This window comes from Pterocles gutturalis, unplaced genomic scaffold (assembly GCF_000699245.1).
Source record: "Pterocles gutturalis isolate BGI_N339 unplaced genomic scaffold, ASM69924v1 scaffold39501, whole genome shotgun sequence".
Lineage (NCBI taxonomy): Eukaryota > Metazoa > Chordata > Aves > Pterocliformes > Pteroclidae > Pterocles > Pterocles gutturalis.
This window is the reverse complement of record NW_010104399.1, coordinates 69,088-78,794: the sequence shown is the minus strand read 5'-3', so window position 1 is coordinate 78,794 and position 9,707 is coordinate 69,088.

Below are 9,707 nucleotides of genomic sequence, written 5' to 3'. Positions count from 1 at the left end.
TGTGTGCGGATCCTACGTGAAGGGCATTTGCTCTGGAACACATTAAACCGATGTGGTCATCAGCTGAAAACAAGCAGTTCCGTGAGAGTCAGAAAACCCAGGCTGCTTCCTCCTTTTTGCCTGTGCGATTCAGTGGTTTCGGGGCATTCCATGTGTGTGTCTTTCAGCATTTTACAATGAAGATCCCTTTCAATCAGAGCTTTTCTGAAAGTAATTTGGCAAAGTTTAGCTACGTGCTTCTTGCCTGAGAGCTCCGGTTCTGACCGTGCGTGCTTCGCTCTGTCTGTCATCAGCAACCACTTTAACCTGAGGTGAGGACACAGGCTCTGAAATCCCCCCAGGCTATATTTGTTAAAGCAAGATGGTGAAAGGTGAGGGAGGCAGATTACAATGCGTGGAATGAAACCCAAGGGAATAAATGCACCTTAGACTTCTATTGTGCTTTTACAAAACCTAGAGAGACAACTTCCTAATTACCTGCTCAGCAATAGATGTTGAGATACTCCCTCTCCTTCCAGCCAGTGGAAGTTTAACCAGAGCTGCCTGTCCAGGAGCAATCTCTTCAAGAAAGCACGGCAGGACTCACAGAAGCAATTCCAGAAAATATTTCGGTGGGGCAGTGCAGGGGTGTTAGTCACTAGTCTGTTATCCCAGTGGACTGCCCCCATTCTGGCAGCCCCTGTGCCGGGTGAGGATTGTCACACCTTCCTTCTCCCAGCTGCCAGGCTTTGCAGGATACCACCGTCCCAACTCGCTCTGCAGTCATATCTTGCTCTCTGAGAGTACTCCTACATCATCTTTTCAGTTCATGAGCATCGTAACATCGCCGTGGCTGGAAAGGAAGGGTATTTGGGGGAACACGAAGCACAAGTCCAGGGTAAGAGCTGGGACAGGTCACTATGTCCTCTCATCATCTCTGTGAATTTATAAACAACCATTTCAAAACACAGTAACATTTTTGTGTGGTTTGTGTTTCTCCCATCCTGTTGGAAGGCTGTGCCAGAATCTTTCTGCACCTTTTTCTAATTTCTGGTAGAAATTTATTAATAGCTGGCTTCTATCCATTGCTTGTTGTGCAAATGTTTTCCTTCAGATTAGATGGCTCTTCTTCCTGCTGTTTGCTCTTCTGATTTATTTACAGAGAGCCTTGTGTACCTCCTCTCAACCTCATTTCCGTGGTATCTTAAAAGGTGCGTCTTTGCAGTGCCTGAGGGAGCAGTGCGGGGAGTTCTGAGCCACTGATTCCAGGTGATGTGGAACGGGCTATGTGTGGCCTTTGCAGCCAGGTCCAAAAACCTGTCCATGCTGCGGGGCTTGGGTTTGTGTTCCCATCCGGCTCAGACGCAGCCAGCTTGAGCGAAGGGAAGATAAAGATGTGAAGATGAAAATGTTGAAGTTGTATCCTGAGTCTCCTCCTGCCATATCACCTCTTTGATTCGGCCAGGGTGTCTCAAAGCTTTGAAGCAAATGTTCACCAACCTCCCGCTGCCTTTCTGAGGCTGCAGGTTGGTTAGCGACATGAAGCAGACGGATAGGATCATATTGAGATTGGTCGTTCAGCACTCAGACTGCAGCAAACTAGCAACTACTTGGTGGGATGTAAAACATGGAAGTTATTAAAGTGAAATAACATCTCTTTCCATTCTGAAATTTACTAACCATATGGGAAGTTTTTGGGAATAACTCATACGTATCAATTTAGTGCTTGCCAGGAAGTCTGCCTGGTTCAGAAATTCTTCGGACAGACCAGCGGTTACCCTCTCCTGTCTCACGTGGAAAGATTTTCCTTGTGTCCTTTACAAGCACTTGACACTGCAAACAGCGTGCTCACGGCAACGATTACATGTTAATGTAGGTTAATAGAAGTTCATGTGTCTGAACCTTGAAATGCTTAGCTCTCCTTTTCTGTGTCGCTTGACAGCTTTATTGCTGCAAATACTAGGAGAAGCCAGTTCAATATGCTGAACACTATCAAAAGATTTTTCTTTATGGTCTTAAGAGGGCTTATCAGTAATTCCTGGCTGCATAGTCTTTGAAAACTATAATGTTACAGTGATTTTTTTTCTTTCTTCTTTAACACATGGTTTATTTTTAAATAAAGGCATTCTGAGACAGATGGGGTTATTGTTAACTCTTCCCCTTCCCAAGGTCTTTTAGGGAAACTGCAGATTTGACACAGTTGCTTTGTTTTGTCAGTCTCTGGCAACTACATTGAATTATTCAATTTAAAAAATTACCTCAAGTGTGTGAAGAGTTGAAATGTTTCCTTGTGAAATTTCTAAAATGAAACTGCAATTTGCGGTAGCAATTTGTTTTGAATTTTTTATAGCGTTTCAAAACCAAAATGAAATGCTTCAGAAGGACTCAACCCCAAACCAGTATACCAAAGACAGCTTTTTGCCTTCAAGTTTTACTTGCCATGAGTTAAAAATACTACTTTTATTGGAACTTACTATGTGTTTCTAATCCAGAATGACCAATTAATGAGAAAAAACCTGTCACCCATCACTGCTCCAGGTTTGGGCTGTGGGTCTGAGCCAGCTGGGACGCATCTGTCGGCCCATGGACTTGTGGTCACCTACAAGCCTTCATCCCGACTCCTGTCATCTTGCTGGGATGTGCATTCCCCCTTGAGCTGCAGGTTCACCAAGGGCAGGAGCCGTGTGCTGACAGATCCTCAGTTAACATAAATTGTCGTAAGTCTGTTCAAGGCAGTGATGTGTGATCTGCGTTAGCTATCGGCTGGGTAAAGGCGAAAGGCATTGCTGAGAGCTCAGGGCTCCATTTGGGAGGGTTGAGGGAGAACTGAAGAAGTTTTACTGTCATTCCCTCCACCAAGCACGGTTCCTAGCTGGCCAGTACTGCATTAATCTGAAGGTTGGTGACTGTAGTGACTGCTCAGTCACCTTTTGTTCCTTTGGTAGTTTGTTAGTTCTCACTGAGGATTTGCAGTAGTAGTTTGCATCATGAAACACATCGTTTTAATTTCTCATCCTCTTCCAGTCTGACTGTCCAACCATCGTGCTCCCGCCTGGAGCTGGAAATCACTGGGATGTGCTTGTACGCCTGTGACAGGAGGGAGAACCCCCGTCAGGGCTGGGGCTCTGCTGTGGGGGATGCTGGCTGGCAGCGAGGGAGTGATCTCTGACAGAGTGAAACCACCCACTGAGGAAAGGCACAAAGTGGACTGAACCCCGTGGAACTTCAGCATATGCCCGTGTTTCACCCTGTCCCCTGAACAACCACCACCTGAAGCATCTGCTCAGCTCCCTTGTTAGGACACAGTAACGTGACAATTCATCTAAGCGCTGCACTGGAACACACGTTTCAGTTGCTGTTTCTGCCGCCCTGCTGACAATCAAAGGGATACCTGATGCAGCATCAAGCCGCAGATGATGAGTCAGGCTGTGTGAGCGATAAACACCCTGCCCTGGTGCACAGGAGTTGTCCAGAATTCCCAGTAGCAATGAGGAGCTCCAGGAAAGTCTGGCAGGCCAGACCCACTGTCTTTGATCTGGCCTGTGTGTTATTTGTCTAATACTTTTGCCTTCATCTGCAAGGTTTGAAACCTGCCTTTGAAAATGATGCTGTCATTTCAAAAAGTGCTTGTTTGCAAAGGGGATTTTTGATCTCTAATTTTTTTTTAAAGCTTCCCTTCTTTTTTTCTATGAAAAATTAAAGTTATTAGCTTTTCACTTGAATTTCTCTTTTTTTCCATCCCTCTTTTTGTCTTCTTCAGTTTACCCCTCGATCCCTAGTGCTTATGATTAGTGCATGGAGATGCCCAACAGGAGATCCGCAGCCCTGTGCCACGTGTCCCCACCACAGGGTCCTGCCACTGCCACCCAGCAGGTCCTAGTGGGGCTCCCTGAATGAGACATGTCAACAGGTCATGCTGAGACATTTCCCCATCCCAGTGACTTTTTCACTCGCAAGACAGGGCAACTGCTAGAGGGATCAATACACGTTAGATGTAGCAACTCATTGCATGCACACAAGCTTTTTAAAGTTAAGGGATATTCACCCTTGCTGCGATACTGGGACTCTCATCCCTGGTTTATGACCACAGCTATATCCATATCGAAGCACAAATATCATGTATATGTTATGAATTATCTGCAGCACTGTTCTGCTCTTGAAGTATATAATGAATCTCTGCATCGCTTTTTGATTCTTTCTACATCTCTACTCAGATTTCATCCCTAGAATAAGAACAAAGAGTGTATGTTACATATAGCTGCAAAAATATCTAAGTAGAATAGGAAAATAATTTAACTGAATATTGATATGACTGGGATGTATAAAGAAGCTATAGTTGTAAATATGTTTCTAGGCAACCAGAATATTTCTGTTAACAGCCACTGGAAATCGCTGTGGACAACTTGGTTCTGGGCTGTCTGGAAAAAAGGTGACTTGAAAGTTCTGTGTTCTCGCTATCTGAAAATTTTAAAAATCCTTCATCCAAGCTGAGCACCGGATAGCTGAAACATTTGAAATCAAGCAGTTTCTGTGAAAATATGAGGTTGGTTTTACAAAATGGCTACACTGATCTGAGAGCAGCTGCACCAAGGCATGGGATCAGCAGGAGAAATTAAAAGGTTGCAAAACCGACTGTAAATTTTTATACCTGCTCTAGTTTCAAGGAATATTTTAGATTATTGTAATGTCAACGGGGAAAAATACATTTCTGCTTTATACAAAGTACATACAGAGTCCAGCTCACAGGCAGAGAAGGAGGAACTGTTTGAGCCAGGAGTTATATAGAAATTTTTTCTGTGTTTCTGTTCAGACACAGTTAAAACCCTCTGTAAGGCAGTGGCTCCCACTGGGGGCTTCACACTGCGGAGAGGGGAGCAGTGGGAGGGCGATGGTGGGGAGAACATAATGTTCTACTGGTGCTTTGTTTCTGTAGACCAAAAAAGTGCAACGTGACCTGAAGTATATGAACTGGGCAGTTTCTACATCTTTTGCAAGTTACAGAACTGAAAGTATCAAATCCTTTGTGTATTCATCTCTTTTTAGATTTGGTGAACTGAAGAGCTCTGTACAGAAAGGTGCTGAGTGCATCGTCTCCTTCCAAGTCCAGGGTCTGCATGGGTCTCAACTCTATTCCAAATCCATCCTAGCCTTGGAATACATTTAAATATTTTAAAAATAACTCTCTGAACTTCTTGGTTTCTTCCTCTTCCAAAAGCACAGGCATCAGTACTTACTGAGATCAGGGCTGTAGCCAAATAAATACGTTCTTTCTATTCCATGAGCAAGCCATGCTTTTGAGATATGATGTTCCCAGAAATAGTAGCAGACTTTTCAAAATTAAAAACCTCTGGTTATTTTCTTTTAATTTATGCTTCTCTGTTAACAAATACCTTGTTCGATTAATTTTAAATGTTGTGTTTCTGGAATGAAAATAGAATATTGGCTTTTAATTCTGTATGCCTTATTATTGCAGCTTATGAGAAGGCTGAGAGGGTTTTGGTTTTTTTGGTTTTTGTTTTTTGGTTTTTTTACAAAGACTGGATTGTTTTAAGATCATTGTAAAGCCAAATGTTTAAATATTGACCATTTTAACTTACTTCCAGTGCTCTGCAGTAATTGGTAGAAAGCTTGAATCTTTTTCTACATCTTCTTAAAAAGTCCTTAGTTGATGGAAAAGTTTTATGTCAAAATCTTGGCTAGCTGTTAGAACAGTGTACAAGCCCTTGTGGAAATACCTTGCATTCTGGGATTTCTCTGAATTGTGATATTATTTTGAGCTAGTCTGACTTTTCCGATAATGAAATGAAAAAGAAAACTGTAGACAATTTACTTGCCATGAGAAGCCATGCAGAAGTAGGATCCAGGATCTGGGTATATTTTGGTTAACAGCTGGATTGTGGCTAATACAAAGGATATGAGGAAGGAGAATAGATGTCAAGTATTTGTATAGAATGGTCTGGAAAGTGCCTTAGATTTGAATGTTTCTCTGAATTTTGGGAAAATGTAAATCTCCACCTGAAGTTCATGGTTGGCATTTGCTTTAAATACAGGAGGTTCTGTCCATGCTGCACATGTCAGCAATTGTAATAATGTTGGTTAACTGGGATCCTAATCTGGCACTGAAATTTTCTCTTGATCAAAAAATTGCTCTGAGCAATTTCATGTACGTGGAGTTGTCTGAAAGCAACTTTCATCTATCACAAGGGCCAGATCTAACGGTTTTTTCAACTTAACCTTTTTAGTTTCACTGTGCTAAGGAGTAAAATCAGATTTTCCATCAAGTGAAGTCTAGTTTTAGGGTATGCTACATTCTGCTTTTGCTTGCCTGCAAATATTTTTGGAGTTTTTTCTTAGATGGGTTATGCATGATCAGTTGTAAGAAAAACACAGGTATTTGCATTTCTATTCTGCTTCCAGATCTTAAACTTGTCCTGAAAATTAAAGAGTTGTGGCTTGTTTTTTGGTTGTTTTTTTGTTTTTGTTTTTTTGGTTTTTTTTTTTTTTAATAAATACTTTTATAGTTATTTGAAAAGCCTGGAACAAGGAATGAATTACAAATATACATCAGATGGGATAAGACTGGTAATTTTTCCTGTGTGGTGAAAAGAATTAGAAACCTTTGAAAATTTTTGTTCAAAGCTTTTAATTGGTATTTAAAGTGTTTATCGGTACTTTACTGACAATTAGTGTCTAAATTTGTCAGCTCGTATGGCGTAGCTGCAGCGTCTTAGATCAGGAATACATTCTGTTTTCTATCCAGCTGGTTTCCTGTAAAGTGCTGAATTATTCTAGCTTTTATGGGTCATTGTTAAACATGGCAGGAAGGGTCATTGTTAAAAATGTTTTCAGAACTTTGATAACCAGTTTATCAACTGATTCACATGTTTAATCAGTTAATAGGTTTTCCTTTTCAGTGCATGGGAATTTCTGTGTTTATCTTAACTGAGCAACTGTTTCTACAGTGGAAAGAACTGTAGTTGACTGATAATCTTTTCAAATATGTGGCGTTTGCTCTTGTGATCCAAGTTATATGGCCAGATCCTGCACTCTGACTTGTAAGTCAGCATTCACAGGGAACAGTCCGCCAGAATAAAGTGCAAGGGTTTACACGGGAATGAAACCCCCAAATGGTCTGGTATTCTGCAGATACAGAGCATGGAGCTAGAGTTGTTAGGTAGTTTATGAGAAGGCTTTTAAGGGCATTTGGGTATTTAAAAAAGATGGACTGGTGCTTTTGAGAATTTCACTGGGTGGTTAAGTGCCAAACATCTGTGGTTCCTCCAATATTTGGTCAAAAGTTTCTTACCAGGATACTTTCTCACCAAAAATGCTGATGTGTCAAAAGGTGCACATTTAGCATGAAACACCTCCAGGAGCTGCCATCCCCTGCCTCTCCAGTGACCTGTTCTAGGGCTGCACTGCCCTTCTTCTGAAAAAGTTTTTCCTCATGTCCAATCTGAACCTGCCGAGATGCAGTTTTGGATATTGCCCCTTGTTCTATCGTGTCCCAAATGAGCAGTTTGGCTCTGTTGTCACTATAATTTCCCTTCGAGCAGGGGAATTCAGTGTAGGCGAGTTCATTGTAGGCTGCTGTTAGCTAGCCTGTTACTAAATCACCATCTCTCCATCACACCAAACAGCCAGGCCACGCTTCAGATGAAGCCCAGTATGCACTTTGCCTTACTTGCCGAGAGCACAGTTGGCTCATATTCAGCTTGCAGATAGGGGTTTTTTTTTTCTGCCATTCCCATTGTAATAACGCTACTCTGCTCCTCTGTTTATAAACAAACTTTAGGCCAAGCAGAGCTGTAAACTTTATTTTGCCTTTTTTTTTTTTTTGAAATAAATTCAATGATGTTTGTTTTCTATGTAAAAAGCAACTTGGCATGAAATCATACACAATAATAAAGTTGCAAAATTTGAGTTGACATAACATTTATCTGCCTTGAAACTGCAGATACTTAGAGAGCCCTGCAACACTCATCTGGGTTCGTTCAAGAACAATATTCATACAATCGCAGCAGCTTCTGGGAACTGGCATCATACTTGCTCATGTGAGCAAGAGTTAGCACCTTGTTTTATGTGACCTGGTTTCTTTCTAGATATCTTCATTCCAGTTGCTGCATGAAGGAAATGTGTTTAGATGAACACAAGTGGGAAGTAAAAACCCAGGTTATGCTGGAAAACCCAGACATGGAAGATTTATTGGTATGCCTCGGACTGAGAAAGACACAGAGATGTTAATAGAAAGTCAGCCCAGCTTGACGGACTCAGTTTCACACATTGTGGCTCACATCTCAACTATAAAGACATTTCTAACTTCCTCCTGTGAATATCACAGAGGTGAAATGGAGGATTTCACACTGGGGACTGCTGCTGGAGAGGCATGGCTGGAAGATGCAGCTGGGCCTGGTTATATACCATGAAATACATCTATCTGGAGCCTGCCGGTGCAGATTTGTGTTCAGCCAGGGCAGGACTGTACTACCATCTGAAATGATCTGCTGCTTTGTCAGCTGATGGGATGGAGAATGAGCAGGGAGGAGGCTGAAGGGATTTATTTTTTCCTGTGGCCACCAAAAAGCAGGAGGTGATGGGAGAGGAGCAACAGGATCTTGTGGATGTGGGCAAGAAGAAAGCGGAAGATTGGGTTAAACCCCTTGGAAAACTTGTGTTGATGCAGCCACTGTTTAATATGGAGCATTAATTCAGTGTTTTATTTGATAAAACAGAACTTCCTGAGCCTCGAGCAGGTGCCAGCCTTTGAGAAGCGTTGCTCCATATTTGCCTGGGGATATTTAACTGTGGATATTGAAAAACAGCGATATCAACCCTGCTTACGGTGTCTGAACATTTACCTGTTTTAAAAAATATTTTATCAAAAAGATGCTTCTTTTAAAAATATTGCTGTGAAATACAGTGAAGATAAATTGAATGTGGCATTTGAAACTTTTTTTTTGTCTATTTTCTGTTCTGTTCTACTAAAAAACTCTTTGTTGGAGAGTCAGAAACAAATAAGATCTTCCAATTTGTTGCTGAAACTTTCTGAAATATAAAACCAATTAATTAGGCACAACCTAAGTGTAGAGCGTAGGCAATTATTAGGGTTTCAACAGCAAATAATGCAGCCCATGAAACATTAGACTTATTTCCTTCTCGTTTAAAACACTGTAACGCGTTTCGCCCCAGCTAAATGTGCTCTTGAGCTTTTGTGTCAAAGTGAATCATGATCTAACACTCACCAGATTAAATCTAAATGTTCCAGTATTTCCTTTCTAATTCTGGCTCTTCCCACTATGATAATATTATTTGTCTAGTCAGTTATGTGCAAGTGTGAATGAGAAGATGTGATTTTTATACGCGCACAAACCTCCGCGGAAGGATTGCCCAAGGAACTCGTCTGCCGCCGACCGCCCTCCCTCCTTTTGCAGAAAAGAACAAAACCCGAGTTGATAATTAGGTAAAAAGCATCATAAGATCCATGTCCATAAGGCCAGCGTGGCCCAAAAGACTTTTATTTGTGTGAATTTCTGGTACAGATGGTAAAGATCCCGGCTAGTTAATTGGTTGCTAAGCTACCCGGGGAGAGCATGTGGGTTAATGCGGGCGGCCCGGCGCGGCCTGCTCAGCCGAGCGGCCCTGAGTGGAAGCGACAGGCCCGGCCGGGCTGTCAGGAGCGGCTGACACCGGCGGCCCCCCGCCCCGGTGGGGTTTTTGAACATTTTTTG